Source organism: Polyodon spathula, chromosome 20, assembly GCF_017654505.1.
Source record: "Polyodon spathula isolate WHYD16114869_AA chromosome 20, ASM1765450v1, whole genome shotgun sequence".
In the NCBI taxonomy this organism is placed as follows: domain Eukaryota; kingdom Metazoa; phylum Chordata; class Actinopteri; order Acipenseriformes; family Polyodontidae; genus Polyodon; species Polyodon spathula.
The window spans coordinates 5,603,395-5,630,170 of record NC_054553.1 but is presented as its reverse complement, the minus strand read 5'-3'; positions in this window follow the sequence as shown (position 1 = coordinate 5,630,170).

Genomic DNA, 26,776 nt, shown 5'->3' with positions numbered 1-26,776 from the left:
TAAGCTGAGGTTTTATTTATTTATTTATTTGGTTAAAATACTTTTGGTTTGATTGATGTAAATCTATACTGCAGGATTAGTATCAGCCACTCTGCTCAAGAGAAGCCTGCACCTGTGCAGATGGGATTAGTTAATTAACTGTAAAGAATAGAAAGAGCCAAAAGCAAGTCAAGGAGGTGTTTTCAGTTCTCCTGTTGCCTAAAGTCAATAATCCTGTCAGAAGCTCTCTGGTGTGACTTTCTGATGTATAAACAGCATTGACTTATCTGAAAATCACAACTGTAGCTCTTGCCAAGCACGGTTTTTATTTTATTGTTCTTTTTTAAAATAAATCTTGGCTTCGGTATAGTTCAATTTGAAATAAAAAATAGTCTGAGGCAAATGTAAGAGTTTACTTTTAATATCTGTTGCTGTTGGTTCAGAGCTCTCAGCTGTCATTACAACAACTTGGTGTGCCAGCTGTAGAGCAGGCTATATAGCGACTCAGAAATAGGTTCTGTCTTTTCTGTTTTCACAAATGTGTTAGGAGATAATGTAGGAATTGCTGCAACAATAGAAGGAAATGCAGAGAAGACCCCAAGGTATGAGATTAAAACAGCCTGTAAGAAATATCTTGAAGCACTAAACACAACAATGCAACAGAAGCGCTAACAGAAACAAGATAAGTTTTCAAATGCATTTTATTATATTCTTATAATACTTTGCGTCCACATATGAACCATGTAATAATTTATGGATAACATTTGTGTATATATAATTGACTCATTGTCACACAAAATGCATTTGTACATTGGAAGAGACCTACATCACATGTGACAAGAATCCCAGAGAAGAATTCTTGAGTTGTAATTCCTAGGATTGTCCCAGAAACAACAAGCAAAATTGTTGATGTTACTAAACTAGAAGCAATCAGCTCAGATGCTTAATTTAATAATTCAAATATGTGTTCAAATTGGTTGTTACTATTGTTTATTTTTCTCTTCTCTTCTATAAATTGCATACAAAACTAGAGCCTAACATGCATCATAAATCCAAATTTACTGCCCCATTTACTAACAGAGAATGCATTAATTTACATGCTCAATATTTTGCTAATTTACATACCATAGCGTGCACACTACATGTATTGTGAGTGATAATTTAATGTGCACAATAATGTCGAGACATAAAAAGCCCTAGCAGTGCCGGCATATCTTTTGGTCAGTGCCTTATTGTAAAAGGTGGATGTGGCTTACATTGACCGAAAATGAGTGATCGACAAACGCAGCCCTCTGCAGGGGACAGGCAGAGGCATTGCAAGCTAAAACTACACGCAAGAAACTCTAGTAGAGGAGGCTGTTTTAAATTATAATAGCTTGTTTGGTCCAACCTTTTCCAAAACTCCAGCTTCCAGAAAGCAGGCAATATGAGCAGCAATACAAGATCAATGTCCTGACTCACAACCAAAGAGCCATACACATGGACTGAGCTAAAAAGAAAAACTAAAGAGATTGCTCAGAACCGGTCTGCGGCAACACGCACAGGAGAAAGACCATCTGGACAGGTGAAACTGACCAGATTGGAAAAGAAAATTGAGAACATCTTCTCCCCAGGACAACTAGAATGTGTGCAGGGTGTCATTGACACCACAAGACCTAAAGATGATTCTCAAGCAGGTAAGTTACAAATGACACAAACCACTTAATTGCTTTTATAAAGTGTATTTCATAATTATGCAACACATAATACAATACAATACAATACAATTGTTTTTACATAGCGCCTTTCACAACAAAGCTATCTCAGAATGCTGTACAATCAAGAATAAAATTCAAATCAAGAATTACAGGTGCCTCTAGCTCTATAGGAGAACATCAACATATGCCACCAGATAAACCAGAGGGTACAACTGAAGGTGAGCAAACTTCACAAGAAGCCAGATGTTTCTGCACACAGGTGACCAGTTCCTTCTCGATTGAGAGCCTGCAACTTCCCCATCACCATCCTCTGAAAAGGAAATACATGAATTGATGTCTCAAATGCAGTCAGTTATGATAGAGCCATCCTAAATTCAGAACAGAAATAGGGCTGTTGGCTATAAAAATGTGTAGAGCAAACCAAACTACATCTACAAGAAAACTTCCTATGGCTGTGGACCGATAAACTAAAGCTTTAGAAAGGCAGAGCAGAGCTCTGCAGATGATGTCAGCCACTATATCAAGCGGACGTAGATACACAGAAGCAGGAATCGCAGCACTCAACTCCATGCTTGCCAGCATTCTGGAGGTGATCAATACTCTGAGCAGCAACAGGAGCAGTACATCATCCACCACAGAGGACGCTGCTTCAAGGGCAAGCGCAGCTGCACCCTCAACATCTCCAACTACAGATGTCTGCTCTCCAGACACACGCACAATTGGTTTGCGAAGACAGAGAGGAGGGATGCCCCAGCAAACACATCAGGATGCTCCTGGGAGAAAGTCAAGAAGAAAGATATAATAATCAAAAGCTCCTCTAGGTATACCAATCGTTTCCATAGTGTTTCTGTAACGTGAATTTCTCTCACAAATGAAAGTATATACATGATAAAAAAACAAAACATTGTGAAACAATTACTGCAATGTAGAGGTGAAATATACATTATTATTATTATTATTATTATTATTATTATTATTATTATTATTATTATTATTATTATTATTATTATTATTATTTTAAACCACTACACTCATTGCTATGGATACAATTTTGTCACTGTAACAGGAATATGTTTACCTGCTAATTTTAACATATATTCCTTGACTGATGTAAAAAAACAAAATCCTTTAATGCATATACAATAAAAGTCATATTGTGCAATGGCATCATTTTATTTTTATTCTACTTACACGAGAAATATTGATTGATACAGAGCCTTGCTTCTCTTCCTTGCCCGATATTATCACCCAGTGCAGCAGGCTCCAAAGGTGGATTGGGGGGGGGGGGGGGAGATTGTCTAACATACCCCCTGGTAAACCATTGTTGATAGCTATGTTGTGCAAAACGCAGCATGCAACAGTGATCTCATAACATTTTGCAGGACTATACTGGAACACACCTCCTGATTTGTCTAGACATCTGAATCAACTTTTTAACAAACCAAATGTCCACTCAGTGATTGAGCTTGTAGACATGTGTGCTATATTATACTGCTGCTCTGCAGGACTGCTAGAATCAATTACATTACATTGGTTAAAAACCATGGTCTTAGCCCATAGCATCACCTAATAAACAATTAAACAAGATTGCTATTACAAATGAACTAATAATTACAGTTTTCAACAACATTACAAACTTGAATGGAATAACACCTACCTAAAAACCATCCTTCCCCATATTTTCCTCTTTCAAAATCTTCAAAAAGCCCACGTGTCTCAATATAAAATTACAGTGGGCACTACCAGGATAGCCGGCAACCACATTTGAGAGTCACACACCATTTGTACATCTAGGGAATGAAAATACTTCCTGTTCCAGAAAATATGCTCCCTTTCAGTGATATCAATCAATGTGAGTGCAAACAATAGCACCCATCACATTGGGGAAGCCAGCCACCTGGTAGAATCCCACTTTCACTTCCTGCACTGTACTCTGTGTGGGAAATTTAAACTAACTCCCTGTGAGATTCAGCAGGGCACACAGTGCATGCTGGGAACACCTTGAAAAGGTGGGTTGGGAAACCCCAGCAACTGCGCCCACGGTAGATTGAAAGGAGCCAGAGGCTACATAATGTAATGAACAGCAGTTTCACTAAACATGGCACAACGTAACTCCTGCCAGCTTGTAGCTGATCATACAGAGCCAATATAATATCTATGCTCAAGGGATACCTCCTCTTCCTCCTCCTTCTTCTCCTCCTCCTCCTCCTCCTCCTATGCCTCTGTAGCTCTTCGGATCCTACCCATACAGCCTCTGCATGCATGTATTGCCTCCATGATACCAGATAAACAGTGCGCCTATCAGTGGTTAAAGCCTGGTTTCCACACAAACTAATTATCGCTCACTTTAAGGTGCACACTACGATTATCGCCCTTCAGTAAATGCGGTGTCATAAAGCTCATCTCATTATTCAGATCGGGATGCCTCATTTAAATAAATTACCATGCATGGCACAATAGTGTGGCACAATAAAATCAGTGTGCGCCATAATATGCCCACTATTTTGCACCTTAAGTCTGGGGATCGCAGGTTCGAGTCCAGGCTATGTCACAGCCGACCGTGACCGGGACTTCCTAGGGATTGGCACACAATTGGACACACCTTAGCCTGAGCAGGGAGGGCTTAGGTCGGCAGGGGAATCCACGGCTCACCACACATCAGCAACCCCTGTGGCTGATAGGACACCTGTGGTTCTGCAGTGGAGCAGCCAGATCTGTGTTGCCCTCCGGCGCTATAGGTCTGGTGCCTCACTGTGGAACCGCAGTGCGAAAAATGATGGATTGGCAGGTGCACGTTTTGGAGGACGCGTACTCCAGCCTCCGTTCCCCGAGACGGCAGGGGGGTTGCGAGTGGTGAGCCGAGGATACAGATAATAATTGGGCACACTAAATTGGGGAGAAAACCAGGGTTAAAAATTGGAGATGGCTAAATTAAAAAAAAATAAAAAATTATAATTCAATCATAAATTGTCAGTTTCTTAGTCAGTGGGAGAAGATAATCTTTCACCTCGCACACAAAACAGAAACTGAAATCTTTTGAAAACAGATCAGAACAGATTATTAGTTTATTTATCTTTCAAACAAAGATATCGTCTGTAAGCATGTATTTTATTAACCTGCATTAAAAAAGTCCTCTATTCCTGTAATATGATTGTGTGTTTGAGCTTTATTCAGCATAGGAATTATGCTTTTGTCATGTGTCTTCCATTAAGCATACTTCTACTGAAATGCAATTAGATGGGAATGATTAATAACAGGCTGTATTTCGCTGACCTAAATAAAAAATGGACATTTTTAGTCTTTTTCATATGCAGATGCTTTACATCTCCTGACTCTTTTCTTCGTAGTTCAAAATGGTCCTTTGCCCTCTTATTTTTGAATCTCAGCACTTCAATACAAGCCATCCATTTTTCTCATGCTAATTAACAGGGAAATTTGTTTGTACAGTGCAATATGTAAAAGCTTGTGACTCCTTATTAATGGAAAGGGCACAGTGTGTTTTGACAAATCAACTATAAATAGTTTAGTGCTGTGGAAGGGAATGAATAGTTTTATAATAGACCAATCATTGTGCCTTTAATTGTTACATCAATAACAACTACATAATTCCTGCACAAAAGCTGATGGTTATTGTATCTGTCTTTTAAACAATGAGACCTGTTATATATAACTGCAGGTGCAGAGCGTGTTCATGTGCATTGCACGCACAAAATAGTTACAATGTATATTAACACGTGTAAGGCCGCGTGCTAGCCAACATGTGTAGGGCCATGTGTTAGCAGCAGTATAAAAAGGGGGTTCTTATGGAGCGTGTTCTATGTTAACTGCCTTAATAAACATTGTTCGATTTTGTAGGGTTCTCTTTGTCTGGGCTCTCTTATTTCCAGACCCACAAGACATTACAAGAGCTAACTGGTAGGAGATGGTACAGTCATGAAATGCAAATACAGGAAAAGGCTGAGCTGCAGAGAGGAGTTATCATACTTCTTTTTTCATGTTTGAGGGCTGCTGTTGCCTCAGTCGCATTGAGGGAGACGGGCGCTTTGACTGGCATAACAAGGGGAGCTGAGGCACAGGTGGTGCCCAATCAAAGCCTGACAAGGCTCCCGCAAGACACAAGATAAAATGATGACAGACACTGGGAGAAGTGCTAGCTTTCTGATCTGCATTTGATTAAAATTTAAACACAGATACAACAGCATGTGTACTCGAAATTGCTGAGAGTGCCTTTATGACGTGCCCTAATCCTACCACCAGGGTCTAAGCTGGGATGTGGCTATTTTTAAACTCACTAGAGCAGGCTATTAGAAAATAACAGCCTCTGTCACTTGAAAACCTTCACATAAATACACTTTTGTAGCCTGGTGTGTGTTTATATTCTGTATATTTGTCATACTGATGAACCAGGGGTCTGAAAACCAACACTTCCAAATAGGTATTTGTCATTAACTCTGAAACTACTTTACATATTATATAAGTCGTGTGAGGTAAAACAGTTCCTAGAGTCTGGAACAGTATTTCAAGCCCAAGTACGGAACAGAGAAAACAGAACATGTTGCTGGGATCCACTTATCACATTGCAATCTAGTTTTGCTATTGAACCAAAAAAGGGGGTTAGAAACCTTTGAGTAGTTTTAGACTCTGACATACCTTTTACAGCCTACTAAAATGAGAATGTTACTTAAGTCTCTTTTATTTAATGTATTTTTAATTAGTCTATGATTGATGGCTGTGATGCATTGTTTGCTGGCATACCTGAAAATATCCCAGTGGTTCTGAAACTGTGGGCCAGGGCCCCATGGTGGGCCTCAACATCGACCAGGGAAGTAATCACATCAAAAAAACAAGGTAATAGATTCAATATTTTATTAGGCCTTTGAGCACAGTTTGCATTTATAATAACACATCTTCATCTTCAAGCACATATTGCATATAGTAAAATGTAATTCTTACACAAGATGGCATAACTGTACTATTCAACCCCCTCCCCCCCATTCTTGGTTAAGCAAACAAACAAACAAACTTCAGTCATGACTCACAGTTTAGCTTTAAAAAAAATGCTGAGCATGACTGAGTTCTAGTAAATTAGAAACAGGCTTGTCATGACTTAAGAAAACATTGATATCAAAACTATTTCAAAAACACATCATTCAGAATTAGTATCAGATTTCAGTGTAATAGTTGTACAGACCTCCTACTCTTCCTCCTAACAGGGAGTAGCCTAGAGTTAAAGCGATATTGTGACAGCTGAGAGGCTGAAAGCTGATGCTATATTCGAATTGGAGTTGGCGCGTATAATAAATGTCGTTACATTTCCACTTCACATTGACACAAAAATGTTTTGAAGTCAGCAAGTAGGTACAAACCTGTTGTAAATGAGCCCAATTTAAAGTTACTGAGCGGCGTATTAATGCAGCATTAGCTAATAGCAACTCAAACTGAGCAGAGTGGATTAACTTTTCATTAGTTTCTCATTACATACAGCTGGGGATTAGATACCCCTTCATGAAATGAAGTGTGAAAACTGAATGCCGTCTCAGCTTCAGACAGTTTAGGGGAAGTAATCAGTGCTATATCTTTTATATCTTTACAAAACCATAACAGAGTCTCAGAACAGAAAATACACATTATAAAGAGTTGTTGTTGATCCATTTTCATGTTGGATCTCTTCAGCTCCACTGGCCAATGAGGCAGTGCTCAGGTGCGTTGCACACAGTGTACACAAGCCTTTAATGGGCAACAATTGTTTTCAACCAGCAGACCTGTAATTAATAAGACACCTGTCCTGAGTATCATGAGACACTGTGACACACTCATGAAATTAAGATCATTGACCCTCAGCATTTACAGTATGACCAAGGGTAGCCAAGACAGCAGTGATTTGACAAGTCTGCAGAGTTTCAAGTTATGGATAAACTACAGATGGCAAAGATCAATTCATAAAAAAGGGAGGTTAGAACAAATGTGTTGTGACTCTGCTACATGCCATTTCAGGTTATACTCACTAGTAGTAATCAGATAACTGGTATGCAATATCTTCCCAAGACCCTTTTTGTATTGTCAGAGTATCTATGACTCACATGATTGAGGTTAAATAATTCACAAGCAAATAAATATCATATCTCATCCAGTACTGTGTGATATCTCTTTGTACAGGGTGTCCACAAAGCTACCCCAATGTTGTTTTCTACAGTGCACTAACTAACAACTGAAACATGTAGATCAATGATGATAATTGTATTTAGAATACTTAATTGTATTCAGTACAAGTATTTAACTGTATTTAGACATCCATCCAACTTATATGTAGGGCTTGAAGTTTTGTGGTTTTATTTTTGATTACATGACGTCCCTTTAAATTCATTTTGAGCTGATTCTGTTTCCTAATTAAAAAAAAAAAAAAAAAAAAGCTATTAATTACAAAACAATGTCACTTATTTTTACCTTCATATCTTGACTGAGTCTGATTCTGTTTCGCTTAATTTTTATTTCAAACAGATGTGAAAAATTACGTTAATTGCTCATGGCTGATCCTGTACACTGATAGCAAGTCCATCATTTAAAAACTCCTTGATTTGTAGCAAAGGCAACAAAAAGATCTTAAACCCAGTCTTTAATGGTTTTCTCTTCATTAGGATGCAGATACAGCTTAACAACAACTAATTAACATTTCAAGGGAGGTAGAGATTTGAAAAATAAAAACCGAAAAGTTCAAACCCTGCTTATATGCAGCTAATATATTTAATACAACAGCAAGCGTTATTCTTATACCTCCCTTTCTATTAATCCTGTCATTTCTTATATCCCCTACTTGTTGAAACGTTACAAAAACAGCCATCTCTTCTGTACAGTCTGACACTTGTATGATTTACAACTTCAATTAGCTTGATTAAAAACAAACTTACTCCGATTGCTCTGAAATTATTTAATGCAGCATAAAAAAATTGACAGCTAAATCCTTCTCCATTTTTTTTCCCCACTTGTAAGAATATTCAAACCAGCACATTTTTCTGTAAACCAATCATGGCATGTTTTACTGTTTAGGAAGTGGACATCCTCCAGCTCAGTAGTGATTTGTAGTTTATGAAGGTTACAAGGCAATCAGAAAGCCAATGTCTCAATACGATTACAATCCAGCCTGGAATTTATGGCTTAGAGCAAAGGGTTGAGGCTGTCTAGCACTAAAACCACAAACTGTAATGTTTCTGGGGCAGTACGGGTGTAGACAGTACCTTATAGATCTATACAACTTTGATGGACAGGCCACTTCAAAAGTAATAGGTTAACTTTTAGAAATATGTTTCAAGGTGTCTTTTGCAAAACACTTTTAGCAGCAGCCAAGCTGTGAAAAATGACACTGCTGGAGGGACTTGAAAAAATGCAGCTAGGAATACTGTATATAGATACTTTCCCTTGACAAAAGTATTTTAAACATACAAAACGTTGGGAAGTTGGCTCTTTAAGCAAAAACTGCTGTGCAAAAGTCTTAGACATGTTGCATTTTTCTACTCTGATGCATTATCAGCATCAACAATTTACTCAAAGCCTCCACTAGTGTTTTCTACTATTATAACAACCTTGACTTGCATAAAGAAGGAAAAACATTGAGTGAAATAACTTACGTCACTCGATTTTCAAGGTGTGGTATCCGAAGCATAATCAACAAGTACAGAGAAACATCATCTGTAATTGACAAACCCAGGACTGGAAGACCCAAAAAGCTGTCTAACAAGGCTGAGAAATACTTGAAGATAATACACTTAAGGAATAGAAGGAAGACAAGCGTTAAATTGACAACAGAACTGGCAGAAGGCACAGGTGTCGTTGTCCATCAAATCAACGGTATGAAGGTCACTCTTGAAATCAGGACTTAGAGGATGTGTTGCAGTAAGAATACCTCTGTTAAAAACACAGAACTTGGACTATGGAACAATGGTCAAATGTGCTTTGGACTTTTCATGGAAGGACAAAGACACTTGTGCCTTCTACCAGTTCTGTTGTCAATTCAACGCTTGTCTTCTTTCTGTTCCTTAAGGATATTATCTATAGGTTTATCTAAATGCTATATATATATATATATATAATATATATATATTATTATATATTTACAGAATCTGAAAACAATTATCACATTGTATAATCTCATCAGCAGGAATATTATGCAAATTACCTCTGCCAACAAAAAGAAAAATTATTTGAAGGACTGTGAAATTAAATATTTTAATGGTAAAGCTCTAAGATAAAAGACAAGGTCTATTAAAAAAAACAAACAATGATGAAACAACTAAAATAGGGTGGGTGTATTGTGTTCTGCCGTGGTTTAGACTAAACTCTTTGTCTATTTTTGTTTTGTTTTGTAAACAATAATTAAGCAATTAACATAACTGACTGCTCTCAAATGTTCTCATTATCCTTCCTGAATGCACGTTAACAATGCATTATATGATCCGTCACGATTTAGATCATTAAAAAGACCACATTGTTTTTTTTTCTTTTAACGAATTTAGTTCAATCATTTTTACATTAAATCATAGTTACCTACAGATTAACAGCATCAAAACTAATCTTTTGAAGAGAGCTACAATTATAAGGTTAGAGGTGTTTTTAGTAAAACTAGTCCTGATTGTAAAATAGCTAACTCAAAAATATTAAATGCTATGAGTCCCTCAGTTGCATAAATAATAGCAAGCAAAGAAAAAGCAAACTCTTTTTATTACAGCAGTACAGGAATATAAATAAATTGCCCATAATAACTGCTTTTTGAGTCACTAATGAATAATAAAACCTCCGCAGATCTCCAGTACACTCAACCCAGGACTCAACCTTTTTTCTTTTTCAACTTCTCCTGCGAGTATCAGGTGTCCAAATCTGCCATCTACTTCTGAAACTCAAAAGAGCATGACCTTAATTGATGCATTTCAATAAATCACAGGTTGCCAAATGAGGGTGAAATGTGAAATGAACTGGAGATGTATGTAATCAGATCATATACTGTGTTTAATAAATGGGGGTTGTGGTATCAGTGAATCAAGGACTGTTCAATAATAACAATGATCATCAGGTTATGGGAATAGTAACACATTGCTTGTACATGATAAATCTTAATCATAAAACAACTCAGGTACATTACAGAGTCAGCTGACAGCTGTTCAAGAATTTACTCAAAAGGTCTTATCCTTAAACATTGCTATCTTTCTGACACATACTTTTATCTTACTGGCAACTGTTAATTCTATTTCTTCATTCATTTGATGAGCTTTGAATTTTTTTTTTTCTTAATGGGTTTTTCTGTACCCTTCTTACTGTCCCCATTCCACCCAGATCACTCCTCACAAAACTGCAGAGTATGAACAAATCTGGTTTATATTAACTGATGACAGCTAGATGATGGACCACATTTTGACTTTTTTCCTACTGTTTACTTCTGGTCCTGGGATTATGGATGTGTGTTATCTACAAATCTAGTGTGGACATCCATACGTGACTAGTTTTCAGAGATGTGAACACAGGAACCTAAAGGTGAATACTCATCCAGCATAACTAATAGAGTTAGCCCAGGTCACTTGTATGATATTACTCAACTGCAAAACATCCCACATCTTTTTTTTGTGTGACCTTCACTGTTGCTTGGACACATGCCTTAAATCTGGACTTAATTGTATTCCCTTACTCCCTGTACATTGTTGAAGGTGTTATGCATTCTTCCTTTTAAATAGGATTTTCTATGCATGTGTTATTATTGGATTAGTATTTTTCTATGCATGTGTTATTTTTGTGGTATGAATTGTTGATTAAGGTTTTCACCTGCAAATTCCTTTACATTAAGTAACACAAAGAGTTTCTCAGAAACACAACTAGCTGATGCAATAAGCAATCCTAATAGCACACCATAATCAAGCAGAGCTTGTGTCCCAAACTTTTGTAAGCAAAACTGGATGATCATCAAAGTCTGCTTATTGAAATTTGACTCCAAGGAAGTCCCCAGAAAGGTTTGTTTTCCTGATTCCAACAGCTTGTGAATTACAGCCTTGAAAGGTGTGAACGCAATTAGAACTATTCAGAACTTGTAATAGATTGTATGCAACACATGTCATTCTCATTTGAATCTTTGTAGGACAAACCTCCATAATGGCATTTTTTGCCAACTTTTGAGTAATTACAGCAGCTTATTTTGACAATCATTGAGCATTATTTCTCTAACATATGAATGCTATGTGACATATGAAAAATCTACCTTTGCTTCTTTTAATCCAGTGTGGGTGATCTTTTCATTTATAGCTACCGACAAGTAAGGAATGTGACAGTGTGCAAGCTTTGGCACCTAATGTGTGAAGTCTGTAAAATTGAAAGGACGTAGCCTTCACCAATTGATCTTCAAAAGAAATGAAGTTGCACTTAATTTACAAAGTGGACTGAGTTTTCTTGAGTTTAAAATGTAGGTAAATATATTGTATTGAAATTAAACAAACTATTAACCATGAATATTCAATACCAGTACAATGTCCAGCAATATTAATGACCATCCCCATAAACATTGACTGAGGACTTGTCAGAGAAGATAATTCTGTAATTTAGGAGCTGTAAGGAAAATTCCATGTAAATATTCTAGGTTGTTTTGTCGCTGGCTTGTGTCTTTATAAGTCATTTTAAGGATGAAAAGGCACATAACATTACTTTAATCTTCTCCAAAGCAAACAGTTATTCTTTGCTAAACTAAACAACCTGATTTGTTTTCTGTTAATATCTGGCATTTTCTTTCTCCCTTTCTCTTTTTCTTCAACAGTAATGAATTCTCAGACTGGCAGGTAATTGAAGTATCTCATACATGTTTTAATGCCAACAGAAAAAAAAGATCTCTCCAGCAATCGCTAGCTGGGGCAGCCAACTATCTCTGTACAATTGTTTCGATGGCTGATTTCCCTTGCTGACCAATTAAATCAACTCAAATGTGAGAAGGGGATAACATTTTGGTCTTTATTGCCAAATGCATTGAAAGGCATTGCAGTTTAGCAGCACACATGGAATATATATTGAGGCAGAGTAGGAGGAGGAAAGATGTAGTCCAGGGGTTTGATGAAGGACTACATCCCCCAGAATGCCTCAAACATTGCAGCTCTGGGGTGCATTCAATGGCACAGCGCTCCAGAGTATTACATTAAGCTTTCTATTGAATGACCTGCATGCTGAGAGCGCTACATAACAGTAGAGAGTCACGCTCAGAACTGCCTCGCTGGAGGTTCATAATGGCTGGCCTGCATTATCAGTGCGGTGGCTGCAAATGGATTTTTTCAAATATGAATTTGTATGACCAACACATGTGATATGTAATGTTTTTGTTGTGAGCTATCTTTTTAAAACTGATTATGGCATTTTTTTAAAGTGACGATTGTATTATGCTCTGCTTATTGAATGCACCCCTGGTTTATATAGGTTTAAATTAGTGCCGGGTGATTCCACTTCTGGCTCTACTCCAATCCCAATAATGTATACACTCTTGCACATCTTTGCGTGATAATTGTACGTATTTCCAAAAGAAAGGTGTATGATTTATTAGAAATAAGAGCGTTACAAATATACTGATGCACAATGAAAACGGAACAGTAAGTTTTACATCAATAGCTCATTGGGCACATGCATAATGTTATTTACGATTTAAATAGTGATCAGATATGTTTGTTTATTGTTTGAGTAGTATTGTTCCTTGGGATGACAAAATACTGAGCTCAATTCATGTGATTTCATAGAAACTCCAGGTGCTCAGTGTTTGGTATTTGAATTGAGTTACAATTGCCAAAATTAGTTGATTAAGAATCTGTATAAATAAACATTCAAAAAGACATGATTTTAATTTACGCAAGGACCGCAATTACAATTGCATGACTTCAAGAAAACAATGTCGTGGTCTTTTCGTGGCCAGCTTTTACTCCTGACCTGAGTCCAATACAACATCTGTTGGACCAAATCGCCAGTGCCATCCACAGAGACAATCGTAACCAGCCAACCTTCGCCAGAGGGCTGCAGCTGCACAGGAACAGTAGCGGAACATCCCACAGCAGTCTGTCCAGAGGTTGATCAGGTCTGTGCATCAACGTTCCTGGATTGTGTTAATGCTCAGGGAGGACATACCCAATATTAACTTTGTAATGTTTTCATGTTGACAGTGTGTCATGTTTCATACTGAAAACTTATTATGATTCTTTGATCTGTATCTTTGTTCACAATTTCTGTGATTTTGTTTAATATCTATGTTTAAAATATTTAATTAAATCCATTGGACCTGAGTGTTGCTTTTCTTTTGTGCATCAGTGTATGAAGTCAGGTCAGGTGAACTGACTGCAGGAGGAATACAAAATGCTTTGCACTTTATAGTCATGTTGAGTTGCAATTAACTGGTGCAAAGATATACATGAATGTCACACATGCAGTAGAAAGATTAACGATAGTTAGTATTCACAATTCTAAATGACAATTATCGATCTTTATGCATGTCATTATGGGACTGTAATTCATCATGTGTCATAAACCACAGGTAATTAAGCACAAGCACAATGCTAGTGGAGGCCATCAGCAGTTTTTGTAGCAGTGCCAGACACTTAGTGCCAGGGATATTTTGCATTCTCATTGGCCAGTGGCTATATAAGATTGCCGGATTGAAGCTGTTAGACCTAATTAAAGATAGCCCACTGGAATTAAATATGCCAAAGCCAATTTATATAGTGAGTATATTGCTTATTTTATGCATATGCCAGAGAATATTTCACGAATCTTGATGGTCACTATCTCGCTCTTTCTCTGTGTCAATTTTAATTAAAAGATCAACAGCAGATAAATGCTATTGTCCAATTGGCATTGCAATTCACAATGAGTTCTTTCTGATAAAACAATACCGAATTTCAGTAAAATGTGTATTTCTGTACTTTACACACACACACACACCCACATTGTGTATATATATAACACGATGTACATGATAAACATGTTTTTATTTTCCTAGAAATAAGGAACAAAATGTTACAAAACTGTAACTTGAACATATAACATGTATAAAAACAAAATCTCCTAATTATGTATACCGTGTCATATGAAAATAAAGCTATTTATGAAGAAAATGCAAATATGATATTTATTGAAAATTGTATGTAGAAAACAGAAAGAACCTGACATCCCCTAAACCAGGGTGCTGACACTTGGACAAAATATTTTCTTGCTGGCCTGTTATTCCCCTTATTTCAATATCTGGGATAGAATTTGTTTTTTCTCTCCTTATTTTTTCCGTTTCTTGGGATACATTACTAGTAAAACATCTCTTGCCACTCTCCCTTTGGACCGCACTTGAAAACATAGCTAGAAATAAAAGTTTTACAACAGGAAAGCTAAAAAGCAAGACCGATAAAGCAACAAAGCAATACAAAAATGAATTTTTAAACATGCAATCTCACTTTGAAAGTCCATACAAGGAAAACAGCACAAAGACATAAAAATTTAAGAAAGCCTCATAGACTCAATTAGACAGTGTGCGTTGTGGGTTTTGACTGGTATGGTGAATAAAAATAAAAAAAGTTTGGAGTGCCCCACAACTCTGTGTTATTTTCTATTTGAGTAGATACACCAGACAATCATTGTTATCCTATTATTAGATGCCAACAGAACTGATTTTTTTGGTTCTTGTGTCTTCTCGAAATCCATGGCTCCCACGTTCATCAGTGAGAACTGCCTGCTGAAACATGTTGTCAGGCATTGATACAATCTTGTTCACACTGACAGGGGGCATGAACAATCATGTTTGTTTCTGAAATCCCATCCCCATTACCTGTACCTGTTAAAGCAGACACACTTGAAGCTGATACATGTTGTGTTTCTTGACCAAGCCACAAGTGACTTGAAAGTGACTCTAGTTTCCATTGACCTTTTCAGTACCTTTGAGGAGACCTCTGGCCATTTTACTGGCTCTACTAATGTGGCAATGATGAGCACTCTTGCCATAAATATTTTTTAAAGTATAGAACTAGTGCATAAGCTACCAATAAAAATTATCTGTGCAGTCTAATAATAATAATAACAATGGTAATAATGTTTGTTTAGAGAATGCTGGCACTTTTATAAGTATAATTACAGTGAGATGGAAGACCTGTTCTTGTTGGTTGGCAATTTTACTGTAACTATGAAATAAATGATTTAAGTTGAGACGTTTTATAAGTGGTCCTCAGTTTATGAAAGACACTTCAGTAAGGCCCCGCAGATCATGTATGTGATCCCCTGTAACACTGCAGTAATCTTATAGAGCCATGCAAGCACCATTAATATAACTGTATTTTAATTCATGAACATTGCTACCAAGTGCATATGAAATATACAGTTACAAAGTTCCTGTACGACTAAACTGGTGTTTCATTATCTTTGGTTCGCAGGATTTAAATTATACTTTCATCATAAATTAATGAGATAAAAAAAGAATCTTTGAGACTGATTTATTTTGATCACCCAAAAGAGACTTGAAATATTAAAGTTTATACATAATTTAGACTGCCCCCCCCCTCAATATTACTAACTTACAATATTACTTTTGTGTTTTTCTGCCAAATGCAGAGCAGAACAATTATCCCAAACTTTGAAAACAAAAACATTATCAGAATGCATTAGTTCACACCATGCCATAAAAAATGACAATCGTTTTCCATTTTGTGTCGACATACTGCTTCTGACTGTCTTCTACAAATTATTTCCTGTGACAAGTCATTAGTAACCTGTTTATCTGCTCTTATTTCCAAAATAGTCTGTAACCATACCTTCAGAATCTAAACTGAACCTTACTTGGGTAGGTAACTTCCAAGAGACACCAGGTACTGCTGGAAATGTGGTAGCTGGCTTTGTAAGGAGAAATCTGATTTCAGAGTCTAAACTCATGGCTAGGTGGTGTATGCATTGTGCTGGTGGAGGTGAGGCTTTCTGGGGTCATACCTACTTTGTGGATATTAGGTATCCCAAGAAACTATTTCAAATAATATCAAAGTCTGTTTACATTTCCCCTGCCTTCTTAAAGTTAAATACAATTATATTTCCTATAGAAGAAAAAATAAGATGATCCGTTGTGTGAACTGGAATAAACACCCTCAAAATACAATATTCTTCCGACCATAATATGCAGTTTGTACCATATATTTCACATCAGTAATGCAACTGAAAGGTTTCTTGATGACTATAACCCTTGAATGCTTTAGAGACTGAATTGTAATAACCTGTAAGGTAGCGTATAACACTACTGAATATTCATCAGAGCCATGTCTGTGTATTGGGTTAGCATTGGAAACATTGCAGTGTTAGTATCAGGACACTGCTCAGAATAACCTTTCAATTTAAATAAACTTGACTCACAGTCAAGGACCAAAAAGCACAAAGAGCCCAAGGACAGCATGACTGGAGAGGGGAGTGCTCTCGAGTCCTTGTGCTAGTGTAGGGGGGGTAGTGGTGTAGTGGTATAGGACACGCACGGCCCTTAAATAAATAATAGCCAGCTACGCCACATTATGTTTAAAGAAAATAAGGAATTCTGTTCTATTATAATTACCTTCTACTTTCATTGACACAAGTTCGAATCATTAACAAAGGGGGACAGAAACTAGCCCACATCCCACAGCAAGAAGCACAGAAGTAATATGCAATTTTCTATTAACAAGTTATATTCAAAACTTGGCATTAGTATAGCACACCTCGTCACTTACAAGAAAAGTCAAAGTAGCACAGTAAAATAAAGTGCATGACCAGTCCTTATTCAATATTGCACTTGCCCTGGCTGGATTGTCGGTAGAGGACGTGGTTCCAATCTCCAATCTTCCAATTTAGTCTTGTTCCCAGTACACCAAGTGTCCCGTACTGCTGCCAACAACATCCCAAATTCTTCACATCCTGGTCCTGTGCTGCTACCTGCAACACTCAGATCTCCTTGTTTTCTTTGGTCTTGTATCTGTTTTGTTCTTTTCTCTATCCACGTGTTCTACTTTCTCCCTATCTTGTTTCTGCCTATCTTTCTTTTCTTTTCATTCTAACCTCGTTTTCTGAAATGCGCATCCCAATTCCCTTTTTTTCCCTTTTTTTTGTTTCTCCCTTCCGTTCTACCTTCTCCCTTATTTTATAGTGCACAGCTGATTAAATTATTGTCCACACCTGTGATCCAAACAGTGATTTCAAGTGGTAGACCCCAGTGGCATTGCCATAGGAACAGCTAACACAGAGCGTGTACGAAAACGTAAAAGCAAAACAAATCAATGCATCAATAACATGCTTAAATTAAATAAATCATTCCAACAACACATCGTGAGAAAAAAAGGAAAAATAAATAAAAAATTCTAAAAATCACAACAATATAATTCAATAAATCACATACAGCTTTGTCACCCGTGACACAAATAAACAGCAAGAGTTGTTTTTTGTTCCTGCACCAAGGTCTAGTGTTTGTAGCAAAGCAGTGCAATGAATTTGCAATGCTGTTAGCAAAAAATATATATATGATTCAGGTCCTTATTGTTAAGAAGTCACTGTTTTACATAATACAAGAAAACAATGTTCCATGTATGAGCTACAACTACATGATTTAGCGACAAAGTTCTGCCTAGCATAAGTGAATACATTGTATTTTGAGAGCAATCTTAATGGGCATTCCAGTTTCAGGCAAATCAAGAGGATTCTAAACAGCAGATTTATCTGTAGGCCTGGGGGAAGAATAATGTACTGCATTTGAAACATAACGTTTGGGGGAAACTCCAAAATTCAAGCTTTGTTTAAATCATATTCAGCCAGTGGTGATGCAAATGTACCGCAATACGTTACGCTGGGATAGTGATGTATGGAATAGGAAAGTGTGACCTTTGAACTAATTGGTAAATGTATTATGTTATCTACTGCAGAACCTTCTTGACACAGGGCCCCCTGTGACATCCTGACTGAGGAACCCCTACCGCACATTTTTATTTTGATACGGTTAGTGGGAGAGGTTGTTTATTTGTACGTAGAAGTACTGTTACTTGCATTATGTTTAGTGTTATTTCTTGGGCATTTAAGAGTGCAATTCATCAGTAAGCAACCAGACTATATTTAGACTTGTCATTTTCATTTTGATTTCACATTCGCCTCCACTTCTGCAGCATGTTGGGGATGTCATGAACTTATTTCTTTGCTCCAGGGGTGAGGCTGTGCCAAATATGTGTTACCTTGATGCATGTTTGCAATGGTAGCTACACTTCAATCACTGTTACCTGACAAATGTTTTCACATTTTGTATTTCTGAAGCAGCAGTGTCTCTGAGCTTACTCTAACAGCGTAGAGTTTGAGTATGAGTGACTCTGTTTCTTGTCAGCTGCAGGCTGCAGAACAGAAACACCCTTGTTTGAAGAAACAAGAAAATATGCACCGCTGCTTTACCTGGAGTTCATTACAACCTGTGACCTTGCAACTGTCAAGAAGGAGTAAACAGCTTTTTTCTGTGGAATCGTATTTCACATCATGGCAATTTGCCCAGTTACAAAAACAGCATTTTAAGTATACAGTCATTCAATCAATCAATCTTTATTTTTGTATAGCGCTTTTACCGGGGGTCGCCACAAAGCGCTTTACATGATAGGAAACACATACAATTATATATAATCAGCAAATAAAACACACATAAAAAATATATATTATCATTAATAAAACACGCATAGAAAAAAAATGTATATTTATATATATATATATATATATAATCAGCAATAAAATACCCCTTACAAAATAAGATTTAAAAGCATCGACAGAAGGAGCTTCCTTTATAGTACTAGGCAAATCATTCCATAATTTTGGTGCAATGTAGCTGAAGCATCTACCACCTGAGTTTTGTTTCTGAATACTTGGTATGGAAAGTAGCCTGGCATCCTGTGATCGAAGTGGACGATTAGGAACGTATTGTTTTAAAAGATCCTATAAATAGGGTGGAGCTAAGACATTTAGAGCCATATAGGTTAATAATAGCACCTTAAACTCTATCCTAAATCGAAGAGGGAGCCATTGCAAGGATGACAGCACAGGGGTGATATGATCTTGTTTCTTACTCCCAGTTAAAACTCTTGCAGTAGCATTCTGTGCAAGTTGCAGCTGTGATATAACATTGTTACTAATACAGGCAAAAAGGCTGTTACAATAATCAATCCTTGAAGATATAAAAGCATGCATCAATCTCTTTGCATTCTGCTTGGAAATCATACCTCTCAGTCTAGTTATGTTTCTTAAATGAAAAAAAGGAAATTTGTAACATTTTTAATGTGTGATTCAAAGGAGAGGTCTGGTTTAAAAATGACACCTAGGTTTTTTATCTCTGCTCTAGAATCTGTACAGAGACCGTCAAATAGAAAATCAGATAAATCAATGTTCTTGTATTGCTTCTTATTATAATCAATTCTGTTTTGTCTGAGTTTAACATTAAAATGTTTTTAAACATCCAATGTTTAATGTCAGCAAGGCAGGTATTCAAAATATTAGCAGCAGATATATCACCCTGTTTGAGAGACAGGTAAGTGTCATCAGCGTCATCAGCATAGCAATGAAAATTAACTCTGTGTCTATGAATTATATTTCCCAAAGGTAACATATATAGAGAGAACAGGATTGGGCCAAGAATTGAACCCTGGAGAACCCCACACGTAACTTTTGACATAAAAGAGGTCTCCTACTCGACTTTAACAAACTGAAACTTATTAGAGAGATAGGATCTGAACCAGGACAAGACAGAACCTGACAATCCCACTAAATGTTCAAGGCGATTAATTAAGACAGAGTGATCAATGGTGTCGAAAGCAGCATTTAGATCCAGTAGAACAAGTACTGAAGATGAGCCCATGTCAGAGGTCAACAACATATCATTTATCACTCGAATAAGTGCCGTCTTGGTGTTATGATAAGACCTGAAACCAGATTGAAATTTCTCAGAAATGTTCTGTGCAGCAAGAAATCTATTTAATTGTTCAGCCACTACTCTTTCTAACACTTTGGACAAAAAAGGGAGATTAGAAATAGGCCTGTAATTATTAAGCATATTGGGATCGAGGATAGGCTTCTTGAGTAGGAGTTTTACTACAGCAGTCCTCAAAGAATTTGGAATAATACCTGAAGAGAGTGAGCTGTTAATAATATTTAAAACAGTGTTATTTATTTTTGGATATACTTTTCTCAAAAGTGTAGTAGGAATGGGATCTAATGCACATGTTGTGGGTTTTGTCTTTTTAATTATGGCATCCAGCTTTTGTTCACTTGTCAAGCAAAAGTGCTGTAAGGTTTGGTTTGGTTCAGATGGAACCAAGAATATTTGTATCACTGTGTATATCATTCAACTTATCTTGATGTGGTATGTAGTTGCTCAACTGATTCTTAATGTCGGTCACTTTTTTTATTCAAGTGATTCATAAACTCATCGCAGCTTACTGGAGGAATATTCTGTGTAATGCACTCTGCCTGCGGATTTGTTAATCTTGCTATTGACTGAAAAAGTAATCTTGTATTGTCCCTATTTTTGTCAATAAGATTGGCAAGCTGAGCTAAAGACAGTGAAGTTCTATATGTTAAAATACTATCTTTCCAGCTTTGATAATGTATCTGAAGTCCAGTCGCTCTCCATCTGCGTTCTGATTTGCAGCACATACGTTTATGCATATGTGTTGTATCATTAAACCAAGGAGAGAATCTTTTTGTAGACAGTTTCTTTATTTTATAAGGTGCAATAGTATCAAGACTATTTGCCAGAGTGGTGTTATAGTTATCCACCAAATCTCCAATCACTCCTTACTGAATAAAAGCTGAAACAGACAAAGCTTCCAGGAACTTATCAGATGTTAATGAATTTAGAGATCTAGTTTTAACGGCTTAACTATAGAGCCAGGTAGTACAATTTCAAAGATAATAGCAGAGTGGTCAGAAACTGCTATATCAGTAATGGACATGTTCTGAATATGCAGACCACGAGAAATAACAAGGTCTAGATTATGGCCATGAATATGAGTAGGACCTTTAACATGTTGAGTAAAACCAAATGACTTTAGTAATGCCAAAAAATCTCTACCAAGTGAATCTTTATCAACATCAACATGTACATTAAAATCACCTAGAAGTAGAATCTTATCATGCTTGACAGCAATTGTTGATAAAAAACTCACTAAACTCAAACAAAGACAGAGTGTTGGAGGACGATAAATAACAAAGGCTAAAATTGAAGTTTGGCCATGAACCTTAAAAGATAGTATTTCAAATGATGTATAGCCATCTGTGTTTTCACAATTAACATTAAAATTATTACCAAAAATGGTTGCAATACCACCACCTCTTCCCACTGGGTGTGTCTTCTGACTGAAGGAGAAACCTGTGGCAAAGGCCTCTACCAGAGGTACATTTTCATCTTGCTTCAGCCATGTCTCAACTAAAGTTAAAAAATCCAAGTTTGTTTCAAGAATAAAGTCATTCATTAAAACAGTCTTGTTAGCCAAAGGTCTTCTATTTAATAAGGCAAAACAAAGTGTGGATGGTGCAGAGTTCACAATGGATGTTGTACTAACTTTGATTAAATTCTTAGTACATGAGCCGGGGGAAAAGGCTAAACATTTTAAATGAGGGCTGATATAACTCGAATTGTATATGTCTCTTCAGGAATCAAGTGGCTGATATGAAGCATTCAGTCAGAGATTTGTATAATAGTTCTCTATATTTTCTGCTAATCTGAATGAACCCCTCCTGTTTGGATGCAGACCATCTTTCTTAAGAACCCTGGTCTTTCCCAGAAACTGTCTCAGTTATCAATGAAACCCAGATTCTCTAAGGCACACCACTTAGCTAGCCAGCTATTAAGAGAAAACAGTCTGCTAAAAGCCTCACAACCCCTCCTAATGACAGGCAGAGGCCTGAGACAATTATATTCCTACCCAAAGTTTTTTCATTTCTGACAGAGGGATTTAAAGTGTTTCTTGAGTGTCTCAGATTCTCTAAGTTTAATATCGTTAGTGCCCACATGGACAATCACAGTGGATGCTTGTATATGGTTCTCAACTAAGTTTTCCATCTGTCCAGCAATATCAAGAACTCTTGGGCCTGGAAAACATTTAACAGTCATTTTCCTAGTATTCTTGAAAGCTGTGCTGACATTTCTAATAATGGAGTCACCAACTATGAGTATTTCACCAGAATTGGATTCATGTTGTTACAATCAATAAGGGCATTTAATCTATTTCTAAGCACGAGTCCTAAATAAAACATCTCATAATCTCCTACCTCTGACCTAATCAATCACTGATTAACTTCCAAACTTGTACTGCTTGTGTTTATTCAGAAACTGCAGGTAATTTGGTTAGAGCAGCCCAAAGGAAGTGCAGATCATTTGTTACCCGTGGCCAGCATGTTCATCTTACAAAATGAGATTGAAACACTATAAACTTAGCCTGACAGAACTAATAAAATTGGTACCTACCTTTTAAAGCTAATATATATATATATATATATATATATATATATATATATATATATATATATATATATATATATATATATATATATATATATACAACCAGGGCTGGCACATCATACCATAATGAAATTTGCTATCTGCAAATCAATGTCACTGAAGCACCATCACTGATAAACAATGTGCAATAGCCAAATGAATAGGGAACTGGGGACTCTGATCATTGAGGTACTATGAAGAATTTGACACATAAATCATTTTAGTATTTCTACATATCTTATAACTTATAGTTTTGTAGTTAAGAATTGCTTATTGTAGACAAAATATAGACCTCTTTTTGAGTCAAGCAGTTACTAAAAGCAAACAGCTACACTTCCTCTGAGCTGTAAATTGATAATCAAACAGATCAAATGAGCTTTTGCGAAATGAAAAAAAAAAACAAACAGAGAATGAATACAAGAATGAAAGAATCTGTATCAAAGCTGGATTTGCTCTAACCAATACAAATGAAGCGCTTATTACCAAGATGCCTGGACAGCATGACAAAAAGACGCTTTAAAGAAATGTGTAAGTCTACTCAACCTGTCACTACTGCTAAACATGTTGCACTTTATCTACCACACGTGGTGATTTGCTAATTGATAATACGTTGACAGCCTCCAGGAAGTTGCTTGTCTGAGCTCTCCTTGTTTAAAAGCAGTGTGTCACACTGGCTGCTGAAAGATAGTGAGAGATGCAGAGACAGCGTGAGGGTTCGACCTCTCTGTTGAAAATTAGATGGTGCAACAATCATGTATTTCTACTAATTTGATTAGCTAAAGCATAATGTCTTTCTTTATAATAGGGTTTTGTTTAACAGTGTGGCAACAAGTAAGCATTAGATAGTTCTGGCAATGGGGTCAGCAAAAGATCTGCTCCTGCAAATAATCAAAGGCCAGAGGCTAATGGTTGACCGTCAGAAGGAGAACTCCGAACTTTGTAACTACACTACACAGCAATCCAATGAAGGATGAAGAACATCAGCGTAGAATAATCAGGGTTATGCTTTATTGCTGATAATAAACGTACCATAAGCGCAATAACAATTATTTTAGGAGCAAACAATATGATTTTATGAGGAAAAAAAAATATGCATACTGTATCAGTAATCACAACCATATGCAAGTGTTCTTCATAAAGAAAACATAAGATACCCAATAAAATCTACTAATATCCCCCAGTTGAAAAAAACAATTATTCTATACTGGAGTACATTATCTCTTTATAGACTACATTTTAAATATATGATAGCATCTCTCTAATTTAAAAATCTAATATCCAAACTTTGGAAGCTACAGTAGAGGAGAGCAAGTTAAAACATTAAATCATATGTAATTCTTAATAACCTGCATGACAAATCGCAACAGAAATGCTGGAAGAAATCCCATGTTCAATCATTTCAGCGACATGTACATGCAATAGAATATAAACACATTACCAGTTAATTTTGAAGAATGCTATAAAAACTTTAAGTAGAAATTCTTCAGAAACTGTTGGATAATTCAATACAAATAAAATGTATTGTTATTTGAAAGCAAGTAAATTACAAGGCAGTTTATTTTGTTGTGTTAGCTTGTATACATTGGGGAGCCCTAACTATGGGCCTTATTGAGCTACAATTGCAAGGGCAAAGGGCATGTTATCAGTATAAAACCAGTAAGAAAAGAATATGAGCAGGTAAACTATTGTTCTGAACTATCCTTAGCTCATTTTTAACTACAAAATACATACAATATTTTTTTTATTACTATTACATTTTACATCATCTCCCAAATCTTACTTGAAATAAAATATTTGTATCAATCACATTTGTATCAATTACTTATGCTCTAAATTATATTGGCTTAGCTTTTCACATTTACTGTTAAAACCATAGTGATCCCGATACAGCCATAGAGGATGTTGCATGTCCATTTGAGCTGATGTGGAAAAGAAGTGTCAGCAAATGACTCCAATAGGGTTCGTTTTCATACAAAATGCAGATGTGAAAATATTCTCCTCTGCAAGAAGTAAATCACTGCTGATAACAAAGGACACAGGCACATTGAAATCAGGAAATAAAAGATGCATTTTAAAGATGTGAAGATGCATTTGCAATACTTCCATATTGTAATAGAAATTACAATGATTTCTATAATAATAATAATTTTAAAAAAAATCTATACAGGTTTTAATATTAGTTTAACACAAACCATGTTGTCCATAGTTCAGTATAATATAGATTATGTGGTGACTCCACTTCCTTACTTGACCCACGTACTATATGCCGAGCAGCATCTTTGTAAAATACTTTTTGCAACTGTGCTGCTTTAGTAAGTTTTTGGATATGGCTCTAACTTTTAAAGTACAGTGCAACCCCTATGAATATATTACATCATTTAAAGTCATATTATGAAATGCCCATTCTTAATTATGAAGGAAAAAATCTTAGCTGGAAACGACCCTGGCTCAGTATGAAAAAATGCACGATTAGTTTGAAAAGCGATCAAGGGATAATTGGAAGGCAGACAATTATCTATAATTCTCACTGTAAAAGCATTCCACAGTAATAGTTTACCAGGGCAACATGGCAAATAGGAGTTACAATAGCAGTGGTGGGCAGTAATAACACCCCAGCTCAATGCTGGCTAATCTTAGCGCAGACAATACAGTGAGGCACAATTGGGTAAGATTTTATAACCGGCTTCATTTTACATTAAATTGCATGGTACAGACAGATTCCTAGTATAAAATATGCCTTTATACTGTGTATGACTGTAACGTGTGCAATCCCAGCTTCATTGAAGTAACTGTGAACTGTGAATCATTAAGGGATGTATCCCACAATTGAAACATCTTGCAATCTACTGCTAGCTACCTACAGAACCAAAGATGATGTTTCATAGATCATAAAATCTTGTATGATCCTGTGTTACTTTGCGTTTCCTTTGCATTATTTATGTTTTCAGTGTTGAGTTCAAGTTATGAAACCCAAGTATGTATAAAACAAGTTCCAATAAGCAAAGGTGTCTCTGCCAATCCCTGTTAAAAAAAAAAAAAAAACATTATCTGTCCATCAACATTTCAGACACTGACAATACAGAAGAAGAAAAGGTGCCGTCTTGAATTTAAAACAGCAAACACATTTCTTCTTTGAGATGCCTCCCCAGAAACGATTTAATGGAAAACTGGATACGAAGACTGATAGGGATAAGCTCCTTAGCTTCCTCAACCCTGTCTGAAGCAGAGGTTTTGAAGCAAATTCACATTGGCAGAAGTGACTGTGGCAGCTGGTGTGACTGCCGTTGTTGCCCACTGCCCACAAGCAATGCTATTTCAGTGCTGAACACAATCGCAAATGACATTCCTGGCAGAATTGGCCCTGGATAGACAACTGACACAGGGAGCACAAACGAAGAAAGCAAAAGAAGCTTTAAATGACCATTGTTAAAAAGAAGATGATCTGTGAGGTGAAAGGAAGAAGTTGACTGCATTGTAAAAAGTTTACTGTGGTGTATTTGCATGGTAAATGTGCCCCCTTCAGGTTTAACCTTCACCATTAAATCTATCAAGATGTTTGGACAAAACAATGACCATTACTAACGAAGAAACAAAACAC